General features: G+C 43.7%; 1 protein-coding gene across 1 annotated transcript in view; it reads right to left on the reverse strand.

Moving 5' to 3' along the window:
* LOC122560285 (neurensin-1-like) overlaps positions 1 to 16,157 on the reverse strand; it is a 40,596-nt gene extending 24,439 nt beyond the window's left edge. The window contains exon 1 of the mRNA XM_043710835.1: positions 15,986 to 16,157. The gene's annotated coding sequence lies outside the window, so the exon portion shown is untranslated. The remainder of the gene's footprint in view (positions 1 to 15,985) is intronic.
* Between the last annotated feature and the right edge of the window lie 1,611 nt (positions 16,158 to 17,768).

A 17,768-nucleotide genomic window follows, 5' to 3' on the forward strand; every position in this document is an offset into this window, starting at 1 on the left:
GACCGAAGGGTCTGTTTCCATGCTGTACATTTATATGAATCTATGTCTGCAAATAGTTTCCAAATCTCTCCTATCAAAGACACCCAGAGCCCAGTCATGATAATAACACAGATAACACTTACTTGATCATTCAATTTGTTGGTTCTGCAGGCTGCGAATCACAAGAATTTATACTAATCTCTTACAATATTAATCATGCAGATTCTGTATCTACTTCTTTCATATTTACTCATTCACCAAATCTAGCATTAGAAATTCAGTTTTCATCACCGATATTTTCTTTTGACATTTTCATATATCCCTCTGTCTCTTGCAGTTTCCCATCCCTGGGAGACGGTGAAGGTTTGGAAAAGGATAGGCAGTATCTGACCTGTGTCCCTAATAGTGTTGTATCATTAGTCACTTAGGAAATTGAGGGACCAACCGTATTTGTCTTTATCAGATACCATCTGGGATATCCCAAAGTGATTTGCGTCGAATGATGTGTTGTCATTATTGTGTAGTGTGAAATGAAGCAAACAATTTGTGCAGGACATGAATCAAACAGTGAGAGAGACTACAGAATGTTGTGGTGCAGAGGGAGTCAGGTATTCCCAACAATTAATTAGAGAGTTAGTGTGCAGCTACGTTTCCTCATTTCTTTTTCCTCTTGTGGGACCTCCAAGGTCTGTCTGTGGCAAAGACTTCTGAAACTGGAAATCAGTGCTGGGAATGGCATCAGCACAGACCCTCAGAAAGGCTGCACAACTGCATGAAAGGTATGGCAAGGAATACAAGCAATTAAGATTTGGAAACGAGGGTGAGAATTTTAAAATTGAGAATTGAGCTCATATGGATCAGGACGGATAGGTGAATGGGGTTTACCATGAGTTAATAAGACCATGAGATCATAAGATATAGGAACAGGAGTAGGCTAATCATCCCCCTGAGCTTGCTCTGCCCTTCAACAGGATCATGGCTGATCCAACATTCCTCACTTTCCTGCCCTTTCCCCATAAACTTTGATTCCCTAGCTGATCAAGAATCTATCTCAGCCTTAAGTGTACACGAGGACTCTAACCCTCCCCCACACCACCGCCCCCACCCCAACACACACACACACAACTCTCTGTGGCAAGGACTGCCAAAGACCCAACCCACTGAGAAAAGAAATTCCTCTGGTCCTACACTCTTCCGTGTGGGGAAACATCTCTCAGCATTGACCCTGTCAACTCCCTGAAGAAACCAATACGTTTTAATGAGGTCACCTCTCAATTGTCTAAACTCCACTGAGTAGAATCCTTGTTTAGCCTTTGCATGTAAGACAATTCCACTATACTAGGATCATCCCAGTGAAACTTCTCTGAACTTGCTGCAATGAAACTGAATCCTTCCTTAAATGTTAGGAGATGGGAAGTGCTAGATGAAATTATGCTAAAGGAGAGAAGGAGGGACTGGCCAGGAGAAAAATCCAGTGGAATAGTCAAATTCAAAGGTAACAAAAGCATGGGTAAGGGTTCCAATAGCAAATGTGAAGAAGTAGCTGCCTAGACAGGCACCTTTTCGAAGATGACAATCTTGGTGATGGAGCTGATATGGGGTTGGATGCTCACTTCAGGGTCTAGAACTATGGGTTGACTAATTCAGCCTCAGTCATTAGCCAGAGAGAGGGGTGTAGTCGGTGATTAGGGGAGAGGAAGTGATGGAGACCAAAGACAGTCATGGATTTGGAGGTCTCTTTCGGTTTCTTTCCAAAATCCTAGTCTTGTTCCATGAGGAAGGCAGCATCACCAAGGGTGTGACCAGGCTGTGTTACTCCCTCAATTCAGCATGAAAACAAGAAGGCGCACCCCCCACCCCCCAGGATGAAGAAAAGATTGCAGGGTCAGGAAAATTCCCATCTCCCAACATCTGTCTCTGATGAAAGTCTCTGCACAGAGAGTTTGTGTTTATAGAGCAACATTAATGTTAGAAAATCATCTCAATGTAATTTGTCAGACACAAACCTATCACTGAACTCTGTTAGCAGATGACAGAACAGCTTGATCCAAGGTAAGTTTTAAGTAGTGGCTTATAAAAGGGGATTTTCTTTGGGTGTACAGTTTGACTTTGGACAGGCATAACCTTAACTTGTGTTGATACATTGCCTCAATTAGGTCCTTGTTCATAACAGGATCCCAGTGAGCTGCAGCCATTATTTATTCATCAGTTCCTTTGGCATCTCCTTGCAGATAAATCTAGCAATCTAGAACATTTGTACACCTGTCTGGGACATGTGGAAACAAAGAGGTTGGAAATTACTGTAAGTGATGTTAACGCACGATTACTTAATAAATTAATGTGAGATGACTTTGTTAGTTCTTTGATTCAAAAAGCTGTGCATTTTATTTTACAAGCTGGCTAATAGATTCAAATTAATTTACCAAACGGAACAGCAAAATTAGTCATTGCAACATATTCATTCGAAAACTAATTTTAGCACCAAGGGCAACTAAACATGCTACATGGACTGGAAGCAGAATACTAATACTGCCCAAGAATATTCTACATTTTGTAAAGCATTGCAGATTGTGCAATTAAGATTTGCAAGATGATACCAGATATGGGAGGTGCTACTATTCAGATAGGTTCTTGTGGTGTAGCGGTAGTATAGTCAAGATTAGAGTGGTGCTGGGAAAAAAAGGCCTTCATCAGGATTTTGTTGATTTTTCCTGCTCCTCAGATACTGTCTGACCTGCTGTGCTTTTCCAGCACCACTCTAATCTTGACTCTAATCTCCAGCATTTGCAGTACCCACTTCCAGTCCCACCTGCTCCATGTAACAAGCTTGGGACAGGTTGACGTCTACAACAAAAAACTTAAAGCTTTCAGGGGGAGAGACACTGGGGCTATTTTGTCGAGGGGAGAGAAGGCTGAGTGGTGACCTGATACAGGTTTTCTCGAAATATGAAGGGATTCAATAGGACAAGCAAAGTGAAAATTTTGGGAGAGGTGAGGACAATGTCAAGATATCCATGATCAAATTCAATAAGTAACTCAGCAAAATCTTCTTTACAGCAAGTGGTTAGATTGTGGAGTTCACTACCACAAGTTCAGGAAATGCATTTGAATGAAAACTAGGTAGGAAATTTAGGGAGAAATTACAATGGAAGGAGAGTTGTGTGAAACTTTTGGGCCAAATGGCCTGATTCTTCACTATAAACTCTAAGTAACAATATCTGATTTTACGGCCTTTGACATTGTATTTTTATCTTTCTGAAGCTTCGTTCTTTCAAATTTTTGTCCCTTCTCAGACCTATAGTCCTTTCAAATAGCTACATTCCTACAACTCATGCCTCTTGAATGTCCCCCACTTTCTTTGCTCCAGTAGATATCCTCCAGCCCTTGAAGAAACAAACATTGAAATTCCATCGCTAAACCTCTGTCTCCCTCACCTCTTTTTAAGCCATTTCTTAGAAGTTTTACCAAACTCTTGGTCACCTCCCTTGATATCTATTTTGGCTCAGTGGTGAATGTTTGTCTAATGAAACAGATTGGCATAATGTTGTAACATCAAAGGTGCTATATAAATGCAAACTCTCAGTGCCATATATTTGTCAAGGAGGTAGATATCCAGAGTCAGAAGCTTTCCCAACCCTGTGATGTTCCCTCCATCCTGGAGATGCCTGTCTGTCCTATTTTCATGTCAGGAAGATGACTATGGGCTGGAGATGGGCACAAGTTGGCAATGGAGGTAGACAGGTGGGCAAGCGGACATGTTACATGGTTCCATCTCCATTTATTGGGACGTTGGACCAGTTATTCATTGTTTTGTTGTTGATACAGTTGCCTCATCATGAATGCTTGGCTAAGCTCCGAGACTAAGAGCAAGTGAGGACTGCACATGCTGGAAGTCAGAGTTGAAAAGTGAGGTGCTGGAAAAGCACAGCAGGTCAGGTAGCATCTGAACAGCAGGACAGTCAATATTTCGGGTATAAGCCCTTCATCAGGAATATTGATGAAGGGCTTGATTAAGGGCTTATGCCCGAAATGTCAACTCTCCTGCTCCTTGGATGCTGCCAAACCTGCTGTGCTTTTCCAGCGCCACATTTTTCAACATAAGCTCCGAGACTGATTAACAGATTTAGTTTGTGGGATAAATTGATCCATCTTTCAGGGGAGTGATAGTCTTGCCTGACTGACATCTTTATTGCCTTGTAATAACTTGTCTTTCTTTGAATAGTTTTTTTTCCCCAATGTCTGGATGTTTATGTGGTCAAGACTAAGATTTGTGAAGTCTGATGTATGGAGGTTTTGCTAGTAGGTCTTTAGGTGCCTGTGGTAAATTGACAACTTTATGAGAAGATCAGGGAGATATTCTTCAAAGAGAAACCTCAACATCCTTTTTTTGAGGGGGATAAAGGGGCATTCTGCTCAGGGCTAAGCTGGTTCATAAAGCCTCTGGGGTGGCGTGAACCATGCCTGCTCATCAAATGGCTCCATTAACATTGAGACAGGAGGGGAGGGTGGTGGGCATGTTGAATCACCAATCCTGCCCAGAGCTGGCAAATGTGGAAGTGCAGCATGGGCACGCAATGCCCGACCCTGGGAGGAAGTCCTGGAAATGGGAAGGGAATCCTGCAATCGAATCACACCCACCCACCCGATTCGACGTGACTTCCCGAAAATCTAAGCCTTTCATTCTATCATTACTGGGTCACGTCCAAACCAGAATCAATATCCTTCTATCTCTTTGGTGTTTAGAAACCTATAAGGATGATATCATGTCACACAGATCAGACTATCATGATTGTACACCCATCCAGCGAGACAGCAACTCATTCAATTTTTTATGGTGCATTAGTAATTCAAAGTTGTTCTTGCTGCTCTCCCTACAGCTGTGGGTGACTGCAGTAAGTGAGTCAAAACACAACTCGTCTCAAATGTGTAGAGTTGAAGCTATAATCTAATCTGTCATGATCTTACTGAATTGTGCAGCAGGCTAGAGGGGCTGAATGGCCTACTCCTCCTCATTCATAGGAATGATTTTAATTGCTCCACCAATGCTGGCTGTACCTTCAGCTGCTTCAGCTCCAGAATTTCCCCCAAACACCTCTTCACCTTTCTTTCCTCTTTCGATCGAATGTTTGAAGACTTTAAGCCAGTTATTGGCCAGCTGTCCTTATGCTGTTCAGTGCCAAATTTTATACTGCCCCATATTTTACAATGCCCATCCTTACCTGATCTGGCCTAAATGTGACTTTAGACCCACAGCAATGTGGTTGCCTCTCAACTGACCATTTAAAATGGCCTAGCAATTCACATAGTTCAAGGACAATTAGAGACAGACAACAAATACTGGACTAGCCAACAACAACCACGGCCTCTGTGTCAATAAAAGGCATAGCGACCAATGGTAAAGCAATTACAATTGAAGGTGCTGTAGAGACCAGAAACAGAGGGGCACACATATCACGGAGGATTGTGGGTCTGGAGGAGAGTGCAAAGGTCAGGAGAGACAGACAAACCAGTAAGCTTAAAGCTAATTATAGTATCTTCACCAGAGGAGGGGAAGAGAGTCAAGATGCTTTATAAACTAGAGATTGGGTGATCCACAAACGGAAGGAGAGAATGGAATAAAGAGAGAGAGAGGTTAGGGTTACAGAGAAGACATGACCCTGTTCCATCCTTTCAGGTCACTTACAGCACAGTTTAGATACATCTCCTCAAAGCTGCCTCATTAAATATTTCCCAAGTGGATCTTGATCACCTGGGCCAGTGGGCCAAAGAATGGTAGATGGAGTTTAATTCAGATAAATGTGAGGTGTTGCATTTTGGTGAAACAAACCAGAGCAGGACTTACACAGTTAGTGATAGGGCCCTGGGGAGTTTTGTTGAACAAAGAGACCTGGATATGCAGGTACATAGCTCCTTGAAAGGGGCATCACAGGTAGACAGGGCGGTGAAGAAGGCATTTGGAATGGTTACCTTCATTGGTCAGAGCATTGAGTACAGAAGTTGGGAGGTCATGATACAGCTGTATAAGACACTGGTAAGGCCACATTTGGAGTACTGGGTACAATTTTGGTCAGCCTACTGTAGGAAGGCTGTTATTAAACTGGAAAAGGTGCAAAACAAATTTACAAGGATGTTAAGGAGACTGAAAGGTTTAAATTATAAGGAGAGGTTGTTTAGGTTGGGACTGTTTTCCCTGGAGTGCAGGAGGGTGAGGGGTAACCTTATAAAGGTTTATAATATTACGAGGGATATAGATGAGGTGAATAGCCGAGGTCATTTCCCCATAGTAGGGGGATCCAAAACTAGAGGACATAAGGTGAGAGGGGAAAGATTTAAAAGGGAGCTGAGGGATACTTTTTTCATGCCGAGCGTGGTGTGTATATGTAATAAGCTGCCAGAGGAGGTAGTAGAGGTGGGTACAATTACAACATTTAAAAGAGATACATGGGTAGGAAGGACTTACAGGAATATGGGCCAAATGCAGGCAAATTGGACTAGTTCAGTATAGGATACCTGGTCAACATGGATGAGTTGGGCTGAAGGGCCTGTTTCTTGATGTATTACTCGATGTGACTCTCCGTGTGGCAACACTATTTAGATCCAGAGTAAATGTCCCACTACATTAATACTCTATAATGAACCTCACCAGATCAGGCTACACTGACTTCAAACAGAGTTCTTGCTAGACATTAACACCTATGATGACATGCATTTATGAGATAAGCTTTGAGCTGCTTAGGTGCTCTATATTTCTCCACTTAGTGGATTTGTTGAGGCATTAGATGCTATTGTTTTGATGGGGGCTGGTCCTATTTTTTATAGTTATTCCATGTTCAAGTTCAGCTCTGTGTTTATTTTGGTTTCTTGACAAGTAACTAAAAATAAAACTGCAATGTTCCCTGTGTATTTATTACTCTGGGCTTCAGTTTTTGCTGAGCTGGTGATGTATCTCTCTACACCTTGGTTAAGACACAAGAAGTGACTTTAAATTACTGCTGCCTGTCTCCATCAACATAATATGGTAGTAAGAAAAGTGATCACATACATTTATATGGATACATTTAATGGGAAAGGAGAAGGATATGTGAGGGAACAAGGGAGAGAAGGAAAAGATAATGGGTGAGATATATTCACATGGCTGGATTAACAGTACAGTCGCATAGCAGAGCAAACCTGGGCTGACCAGCAGCAGGAGCTACCAGATAAATACCTGGGGACTGGGGTCAGTCAGGGCGGGATGGGGTCAGTCAGAGTGAGCCTGGGGTTAGTCAGAGCTTTTGCCAGAAACGTCGATTCTCTTGCTCCTCGGATGCTGCCTGACCTGCCGTGCTTTTCCAGCGCCACACTCTCGACTCTGATCTCCAGCATCGGCAGTCCTCACTTTCGCTCAGCCAGAGTGAGACTGGGGTCAGTCAGAGCAGGGCTGGGGTCAGTCAGAGTGGGACTGGGGTCAGTCAGAGTGGGACTGGGGTCAGTCAGAGCGAGACTGAGGTCAGAGCGGGACTGGGATCAGTCAGAGCGAGATTGGGGTAAGTCAGAGCGAGATTGGGGTCAGTCAAAGTGGGACAAAAGTGAGGACTGCAGATGCTGGAGATCAGAGTCAAGATTAGAGTGGTGCTGGAAAAGCACAGCTGGTCAGGCAGCATCCGAGGAGCAGGAGAATCGATGTTTTGGGTAGGAGCCATTCCTGATGAAGGGCTTTTGCCCGAAACGTCAATTTTTCTGCTCCTCGGATACTGCCTAACTTGCTGTGCTTTTCCAACACCACTCTAACCTTGACTCAGAATGAGACTGGGGTCAGTCAGAACGAGACTGTGGTCAGTAAGAGTAGGGCAGGTGTCAGTCAGAGTGAGATTGGGGTCAGTCAGAATGAGAGTGGGGTCAGTAAGAGCGAGTCTAGGGTCAGTAAGAGCAGGACTAGGGTCAGTCAGAACGCCACTGGGGTCAGTCAGAGTGAGATTGGGGTCAGTCAGAGTGAGACTGGGGTCAGTCAGAGAAGGACTGAGATCAGTCAGAGCGAGACTGGGGTGAGTCAGAGAGAGATTGGAGTTAGTCAGAGTGAGACTGGGGTCAGTCAGAGCGAGACTGGGGTCAGTCAGAGAAGGACTGAAATCAGTCAGAGGGAACCTGGGGTCAGTCAGAGCGAGACTGGGGTCAGTCAGAGGGAACCTGGGGTCAGTCAGGGTGAGACTGGGGTCGGTCAGAGTGGGACTGGGGTCGGTCAGAGTGGGTCTGGGGTCAGTCAGAGGGAAACTGGAGTCAGTCAGTGCAGGACTGGGGTCAGTCAGTGAAACTCTGGTCAATCAGAGCAGGAGCTGGGTAAGTCACAGTTGAGGACGTGTGGAGAGTGGAGGTGAATCCACAGGTGGATCTCGATGTGAACGTAGGAGTTATAGTTAGTAAGTTTTCAGATGACACCAAAATTTGAGGTTTAGTGGACAGCAAAGAAGGTTATCTCAGAGTACAATGGGATCTTAATCAGATGGGCCAAAGGGCCAAGGAGTGGCAGATGGAATTTAATTTAGATAAATGGAAGGTACTGCATTTTGGAAAGGCAAATCAGGGCAGGACTTATACACTTAATAGTAAGGTTCTGAGGAGTGTTGCTGAACAAAGAGACCTTCAAGTGCAGGTTCATAATTTCTTGAAAATGGAGTCGTAGGTAGATAGGACAGTGAAGAAGGAGTTTAGTATGCTTTCCATTATTGGTCAGAGCAAATTTAAAAGGGACCTAAGGGGCAACTTGTTCAAGCAGAGGGTGGTGCGTGTATGGAATGAGCTGTCAGAAGAAGTGGTGGAGGCTGATATAATAACAAAATTTAAATGGCATCTGGATGGATATATGAATAGGAAGGGTTTGGAGGGATATGGGCCGGGTGCTGGCAAATGGGACTAGATGAGGTTAGGATATCTCATTAGCATGGATGAGTTGGACCAAAGGGTCTGTTTCCACGCTGCACATCTCTATGACTCCTGATATAATAACAAAATTTAAATGGCATCTGGATGGATATATGAATAGGAAGGGTTTGGAGGGATATGGGCTGGGTGCTGGCAAATGGGACTAGATGAGGTTAGGATATCTCATTAGCATGGATGAGTTGGATCAAAGGGTCTGTTTCCACGCTGCACATCTCTATGACTCCAAAGGTGGTGTCGGTTTGGCTGCTCAGGATCAGGTCTACAGGGTGAGTGAGTAGTGTCAGGAGGGCGATAGAGTGTAGTCTGTTCTGATATTATGTGATTGTTCCATTCCTGTGCAATCCCACATTATAAGAATATTATGTAAGAGCATCACCATTTAAACTAACAGGGCCAGAATCACATTATTGCTAATACAGGTAAGAAACATTCTTGTTCAACAAATAACAGCCTTATTTTTTCAATCACATTATTGTTAATTCACATGGAAGAAATACTTGTTAACATGGAAGAAGTACTTGCTTCTGTTGATGTAGTTTGGCAGGAATAGAACGCAAGAGCAATAAGTCTGATTTTGGGAGTAATGGGCACGGTTGTGTAATTGGTTTGCAGGTTATATATCACTGATGCCAGGGTCAAGGGTCTCTCTAAGCAGGAACAAGATATTCTAAATGGGGGAGGGTGAGCAGCCAGAGATTGTGATCCATATTGATACCACTGACATAGGGAGAAAGAGAGATCAGCTCCTGCAAAGGGAGTTCAGTAAATGAGGTAGGAAGTTGAACAGCAGGACCTCTAAGGTTATAATCTTGGGATTACTCTGTGTCATGTACTAGTCATAGAGTCATGGAGTCATAGAGATGTACAGCATGGAAACAGACCCTTCGGTCCAACCCATCCATGCCGACCAGATATCCCAACCCAATCTAGTCCCACCTGCCAGCACCCGGCACATATCCCTCCAAACCCTTCCTAATCATATACCCATCCAAATGCCTCTTAAATGTTGCAATTGTACCAGCCTCCACTGCATCCTCTGGCAGCTCATTCCATACACATACCACCCTCTGTGTGAAAAAGTTGCCCCTTAGGTCTCTTTTATGTCTTTCCCCTCTCACCCTAGACCTATGCCCTCTAATTCTGGACTCCCCAACCCCAGGGAAAAGACTTTGTCTATTTATCCTATCCATGCCCCTCATAATTTTGTAAACCTCTATAAGGTCACCCCTCAGTCTCCGACGCTCCAGGGAAAACAGCCCCAGCCTGTTCAGCCTCTCCCTGTAGCTCAGATCCTCCAACCTTGGCAACATCCTTGTAAATCTTTTCTGAACCCTTTCAAGTTTCACAACATCTTTCCGTGAATAGGAAAACAATACAGTTGAATGTGTGGCTAAAGAGCTGGTGTAGGAGTGACAGCTTCAGATATCTGGATCATTTGGATCTCTTCCAGGCAGGTGGGACCTGTACAAGAAATACAGTTTGCACCTAAACTGGAAAGGAGATCAATATCCTTGTGTGTGTGTGTGTTGGAGGAGGGGGTGAAAACCAGAGTCGTTGGCCAGCATGTGGAGTGTTTGAAAAGAACAGAGTAGCTAAATCAAGAAAGTTTAATTGGAAGAATAAGTATGGCCAGTTTAATCGACACAGCGAGGACTAGTGGACTGAAGTATATTTATTTTAATGCAAAGAGTATAACAGGCTTATAACAGGCTTAACATCCTTAGAGCCTGGATGAGCACATGAGATTACGATGAGGTAGCCATTACAGAAACCTGCTTGAGAGAAGGGTGGGGCTGGCAGCTCAATGTTCCATGGTTTAGATGTTTCAGGCACGATAGAGAGGGAGGTAAAAGGGATGAGGGGGTGTGGCATTACTGATGACTAAGGGAGAACATCTTGGAGGGCTCATGTAGCGAGGTAGTATGGGTAGGACTCAAGAATAAGAAAGGTGCAATCACTAGGATGGGGTTATACATAGGCCTTCCAATAGCCAGCGGGAGATAGAGAAACAGATATGTAAGCACATCATGGAAAGATGTAAAACAGCAGGGTTGTTGTAGTGGGATTTTAATTTCCCCAATATTCACAGGGGGGGGGGGGGTCCTTTAGTATCAGGGACATAGATGGCACAGAATTTAATAGGTACATCCAGGGAGAATTCTTGAAACAATATGCAGATAGTCCTACTAGGGAAAGGTCTGTATTAGACCCAGTATTGTGGAATAAGCCTGGCCAGGTCATCGAAGTTTCAATGGATGAGCATTTTGGGATCAGTGACCATAATTCTTTAAGTTTTAAGATAGTTATGGAGAAGGATAAAACTGGTCCTGGGGTGAAAGTGTTAAATTAGGGGGAGGCTAATGACAACAGTATTAGGCAAGACCTGGAAGAATTGTTCCTGTGTTGTACTGTTCTATGTTCTGAAGTTTTCACACTTGTGAAAATGCAAATTAATTAAGATGACAACCAGACGCAGGCTCCCAGTGCAAGCAGTAAAAACCCACTGGACAACTGGGTGAGATAAATAGTGGGGGGAGGATGTTTGTGTGGAGTGAAAACAACATTATCGATAAGTTGGGCTGAATGGCCTGTTCCTCTGCTGTAAACTCCATGTCATTCTACACAACTCTACTTTATTGTAAAAAAAAACCCTGGAACTTCACAGACAGCTAACTGGGAAGGACTTGTATTGGAAGAAAGACCAAGAGGTGGAATTTAACATGACTCCTAAAGGGAGTGAGAAACACAGGAGTTTGAGGTTTGGGTTGAGATGAGATGGTGACCACCTCTATACAGACAACATTCCAATCAGTTCATGAAGGAGGAGCTGGGGATGTATTGTGGCAAGTTGGTGGGATTCCACTGTCAAAGCAAATCTGACTTTTCCACGAGGGAAGAGAGATAGATTTTGATGGTAAGCATGTTGTTATTTTATAAAACTAATGCTAAAAATGTTCCAGATTGTTAAGCTGCCTTCAGCTGACTGTAGATTGTAGAGAACGTGAAAGGTGGCATGACTCCTGGCCAACATACCATATTGACAAATCCTGATAGCCCTATCGCTATTGACCAATGTAAAAGAAATGCAATATGTTGGACAGAAGGACTTCAGGTCGTTCTGCCATAATGCTCATTTTGTCAATGCAAATTCACTGTAACACGATTGATGAATTTGGGACCCTGTTTCTAAAGTGCAAACTTTTAAAACTTGTGTTAACTGTAATGCAATTACATCACCAACACTTAAGCGCTGTTTCTCTGGTACGATTCTTCTATACTGCGGGGTTGCACAAGAACACAACCATCGTGTTAATGGAGAACTGACTGTACTTGGCCATAATTTAAGTTTTATTACTTGATTCATTTATTTTGAAGCAGTTGAACAATTTTGACCATTTTCCTGAATTGACATATATTCTGATATTCAGAGGGTCCATATGCATATCAATATGGTAGCATTCTGCAGACAAATCCATGGTAGGCAGATTAGAAAAGATGCTTGTGTGCTGTAGATAAGCAGATATACATAGCACACATCAGTTCGAGGTTAACTCTATATGTGCATCAGGCAGTGTTGTTGGATTATGTAGGTCTGACATAACATCACATGCTAGGGAACATGAGGCATGTTGTGTACAGATAACAGCACAGGACAAGTGGTACTGGTGATAGATGAGCTGCTATTCACCCTGAGGTCGACAGAATGTTGACCAGGCACAATAACAAAACAAAGTGACAAAAATTGAATATAACACTTTTCACACTCTCGTGCTTTACAGCATTCATTTCTGTCATTGCAGAGATGCATCACACCCATTTACACACAATCAGCAATTTAAGCACATGCTGAATACTGTTTGTGAGGAATAAATATTGGACAGGGAGAACTTCTCAGCTCATCTTTCAAGTTGTGCAATGACATCCTGTAAGTTCACATGAGAGAGAAGCATTTTATCCTCAGGACTGTGAGGTTCTGTGATAAAGTTGCCACTTGAACCCCCAACCTTCTCACTCCCAGAATGAACATGTTACCCAGAGCCAACAAATTAAGGATGTTTATGGTACATTTGGCTCTCTGTATGACGCATGAATATCAAGTTTAAAAGATTTGTACTGTGCGTGCACATGGAAAGCAAGGGCTAAATAGACATCATGAGATTACAGCAGATGACTGCTGGAACTATTGCTAAGAGGAAAGATTTCAGCTGTCACACCTTTACATGGGTTGGTGCCAGTATAAGATACAATTTTCCATTTTCTTTCTCTTCCAAAATTATCAAACAGAAGGATTCTCATTGCCAAGATGTTCAAAAAAAATGAGTGTGTGCAACTGTGAATGAGTCAGACTTGACAGCCAGAGACAGACACATTTAGACATATCAAGTTACAGATACAGACAGACAATTATATTTATGTCATGCATCAATATCAGTAAAACACGCACGTACAAATACAGACATGTTTTATACATACTTATAAAGGTGAATATTGAAAAGCACATTGTTGAATACAGTAAATAATATACCTGCTTTTTGATATCATTCACAATACTGGCCCCCGTCCATAATGTCCCCTTATATAATTAGAAGGAACTGGAGAGAAAGAAAGACGTGGAGGTGAAGTAGCAAGCAAAACAAAAAAAGCTGGTGGGGTCAATTGACACAATTAAAATGGAAATAATGAAGGAGCAGATTAGTGCAATCAAAATCAACAAGAGGCCATTGGAAAGGAGAAATGTAACAGATCATTTGTGAAAAGGTGTCATGTGGAGCTGAATACAGAGGAAGGAGAAATGAGGCGTGCACCTGAGTGCAGAACAGAATGTACAAACACAAATCTGTGGAGAGCTTTAACTCTTACGGGGGTGTAGTGAATGGTAAGGCTAGCCTTTGTTAGTTAATTTCTCCCAAACAAGCGCATCTTGTTCAGCTATTCCAGTTCCTTCCTTTGCCAAGAAGAAGTATTTGAATAAAGAGATGCAGGAGTACAGTGAGAACCAGCTTTCAGAAACCCTGAACTTTAGCTGATGTCGGCACAGGAAGAGGCCATTCAACCCTCAAAGTTAATTCAGCCATCACTGTGTGGCCCCCAAGGTAGAGATTTGGAAACGTGGGTTTGAGCCCTTACCATGGCAACTGGTGAAATTTGATTTCAATAAAAACCTTAGCTTGATTGCAATCATTTATTCCATGTTGATTGTCAAACCAAAAGGGGTTCACGAATAGGGAAGGAAACTGCCCCTCCTTTCTTGGTCTGGTCTACATGTGACTCCAGGCACACATCAATGTGGTTGATTCTAACACTCTGTGTAATCAGGGATGGGCAATAGAAGCTGGCCCAGCCAGGAACACCCACATCCCAGAACCAAGTATTTCCAAAATTCCATTCAATCATGGCTGGTCTGTATCTTTAACTCCATTAACCCTCTTTGGTCCCATATCCTTTAATAGCCTTGCCAAGTAAAAATCTCCCTACACTCACTTTTGAAATTTTCCACAGAACCCTAGCCTCACAACATATAGGCAGGGAGCAAGTTCCAACTTTCTCATTATGTGAATGCAAGTGTACTGGGGTTGCCCAGTGACTCAGTGGTTAGCACTACTGCCTGGGTCCTGGGTTCGATTCCAGCCTTGGGTGGCTGCCTGTGTGAAGTTTGCAGGTGCTCCTGTGTGGGTCTTCTCTGGGTGCTCAGGTTTCCTCCCACAGTCCAAAAATGTGCAGGTTAGGTGGATGGGCCATGCTAAATTGCCCATTGTGTCTGGGGATGTGAAGCCTAGATGGGTTAGCCATGGGAAATGCAGGGCTATAGGGTGGGTATGGATGGGATGCTTTTTAGAGGGTTAGTGTGAACTTGAAGTTCCAACTTTCTCAGTGCGTGAATGCAAGTGTACTGGGGTGGTACAGTGGTTAGCATTGCTGCCTCACAGCATGAGGGTCCCAGGTTCGATTCCAGCCTCAGGTGACTGTCTGTGTGGAGTTTGCACATTCTTCCTGTGTCTGCGTGGGTTTGCTCCGGGTGCTCCGGGTGCTCCGGTTTCCTCCCACAGTCCAAATATGCGCAGATCATGCTCAGTTTCCCATAGTGTTAGGTGCATTAGTCAGAGGGGAATGGGTCTAGGTCCGTTACTATTCGGAGGGTCGGTGTGGACTGGTTGGGCAGAAGAGCCTGTTTCCACACTGTAGGGAACCTAATGTAATCTAAAGGCCTGTTTTCACACTGTTATGATTCTAAATACATCACCCCTAAACCAGGTGAGTCTGATTTCAAGTCTTACCTCCCCCTGTTCTGATCTCCTTCACCAGCAGAAGAAACAGTTTCTCCCTATCCACCCTGTCAACCCCTACATTCATCTTCAGCATCCTGATTAGATCGATTCTCAATCTGCTACCCTCGAGGGAATACAAGCCCAGTCGGTGTGACCTTTCCTCATTATTTAATCCATTTAATCCTGGTATAATTCTGTTGAATCTTAGGACAGCGTCCCCTCGAAGGCCAATGCATCTTGGAGATAGATTGAGGAAGAGAGGGAGGGGCGAGGGGAGGCTGGAGAAAAAACACTTTGGAGGGAGAGAGTAATAACGAGAGAGAAAATGATTGGGGTGGGGGAGGGGTAGGAAAGACGGGAGGAACATTGGATAAAGAACAAAAACAAAGAGTGACAAAAAGCCTCAAGCTATTAGACAGTTAAAAAATATCAGCTGCAAATGTTGAAAATATCAGGAACCTTTCAAACAGAATTTGAAAGCCATTGCAGTGAGGAGGAACAGCTAGAGTTAAAGACGAGAATAAAGTCAAAAACGAAAGGACAGAAATCTCAGACCTTCATCCAACAAGACTTGTCGATCTTTCTATAGAAAAAAATCATTTCAACTACACGCACAGACTTAAATGTAATACATGTAGTTCAGAGTTGCATACCTTTCACGCTGTCTTATTTTACACAGAGATATCAAAATTAAACTTCCACATTTTGACTGGCGCTGCTATGAAGTGACAGAGACAGACATGGAGAGAGACAAAGGCAAGCTGAAGAGAGGATGTGAGAGCGAGCGAGGCAGCGGGGGCTCATTCCCCCGCACGCTTTACCTGTTGCAGCACGGAGCTTGAAAACTGCTGGCTAACGCAGCAGTTCCATCCACCAGCCCCGAATGTCAGGCGAGGATCAGCCCTGGACTCTAGCTGGAGATGAATCTTTCCTGTGGCAGACTGCACCTGCAATCTGGTAGCTCCACACTGGGAGAACACATTTGCATCCACACTCACTCACACATCCTCACACACACCCCACAACCCTCAACACCGTGCACACGTACAGGAAGCACCCGAACTAATTAGGTTATGCAATTCCTGTCCCCTCGGCTCTCTCCTCCAGAACTGGGCGCGTTTATTTTTTTTCATTCTGAGAGTCCAAGGGAAGATGCAATGGATTAAACATGTTCGGACAAAACCCCCGACTTCTGGAAGTTAACTAAGACAGGATTGCAAATCCCCTCCCACAGTTTTCTCCCAGACAGCTGAGATTTCGTCCTCAATATTGTCCCAAACACGGGCATCGTTGTGTAGCATTATCCCAGTCATCTTATGTTACAGAGGGAGAGAACTGTTAGGGTGAAGAAGGAGACCATTCGGCCCATTGCATCTGCACCAGCTCTTTAAAGGAACAGCACGATCGAATACAAATCTGCTGTCTTTTCCGCGGACCCTTTGCACGCACTATTTCTACCTAAGTAATCATCCACTGTCTCCCTGGAATGCTTCATTTGACCATTTACATTACTATCCTTAAACATCGAATGATTTCAACAGCAATCTATATCTTAAGTTAAGACATTGGCGCAGCAGTAGGCCATTCAGCCCATCCAATCTGCACTGTCACTCAATGAGATCATGGCTGATCTGATAATCCTCATCACCACTCTCCTGCCCTTTCCCATAATCCTTCATCCCCCTACTGCTTAAAATCTATCAATCTCAACCATGAACATACTTAGTGCAGTCTGCAGAATCACACAACTCTGAAAGATGAAATTCTGCCTTTTCTCAGGACTAAATCGGTGATAATTATTCTGATGGGGAGGTGCCAGTGTTAGACTGGGATGGACAAAGTCAGAAGTCACACATCACCAGGTTATAGTCCAACAGGTTTATTTGAAATCACAAGCTTTCAGTGCACTGCCCCTTCGTCAGGTGAAGTGGAGGGAAGTGCACAGGTACAGAATTTATAGGCAGAGTGATCATTGCGAGGTAAATTCCAGATAATTAAGAATGTCAGAAAATAGTACAGATGGTATGGGTGGAGTGTCAACAACCTGAACAATAGGTCTCTGCAGGTGATCAAAAGTGTCAAATGGTGTGAGTAAAATGTCAACAATTGAGCATCAAGTGAAGGGATGACTATGATCCAATTAATTGAGGCAGAGGGATAATTATAAGAAAACAAAAATAAAGTGGTGCTGGAGACAAACCAAATGACCACTTATTCTGAGATTACAGCCTCTGGTCCTAGACTGTCCCACAAGAGGAAACAACCTCTCCACAGCTATCCTGTTGAGTCTCCTAAGAATCTGTATGTTTCAATAATGTCACCTCTCATCCTTCCAAATGCCTATGAATTTAGGGCCACCCTACTCAACCTCTCCTCATAAGACATAGAAAATAGAACATAGAAAAATACAGCGCAGTACAGGCCCTTTGGCCCTCGATGTTCCGCTGATCCAAGCCCACCTAACCTACACTAGCCCACTATCCTCCATATGCCTATCTAATGCCCGTTTAAATGCCCATAAAGAGGGAGAGTCCACCACTGCTACTGGCAGGGCATTCCATGAACTCACGACTCGCTGAGTAAAGAATCTACCCCTAACATCTG

The sequence above is a fragment of the Chiloscyllium plagiosum genome, chromosome 20 (assembly GCF_004010195.1).
Source record: "Chiloscyllium plagiosum isolate BGI_BamShark_2017 chromosome 20, ASM401019v2, whole genome shotgun sequence".
In the NCBI taxonomy this organism is placed as follows: Eukaryota; Metazoa; Chordata; class Chondrichthyes; order Orectolobiformes; family Hemiscylliidae; genus Chiloscyllium; species Chiloscyllium plagiosum.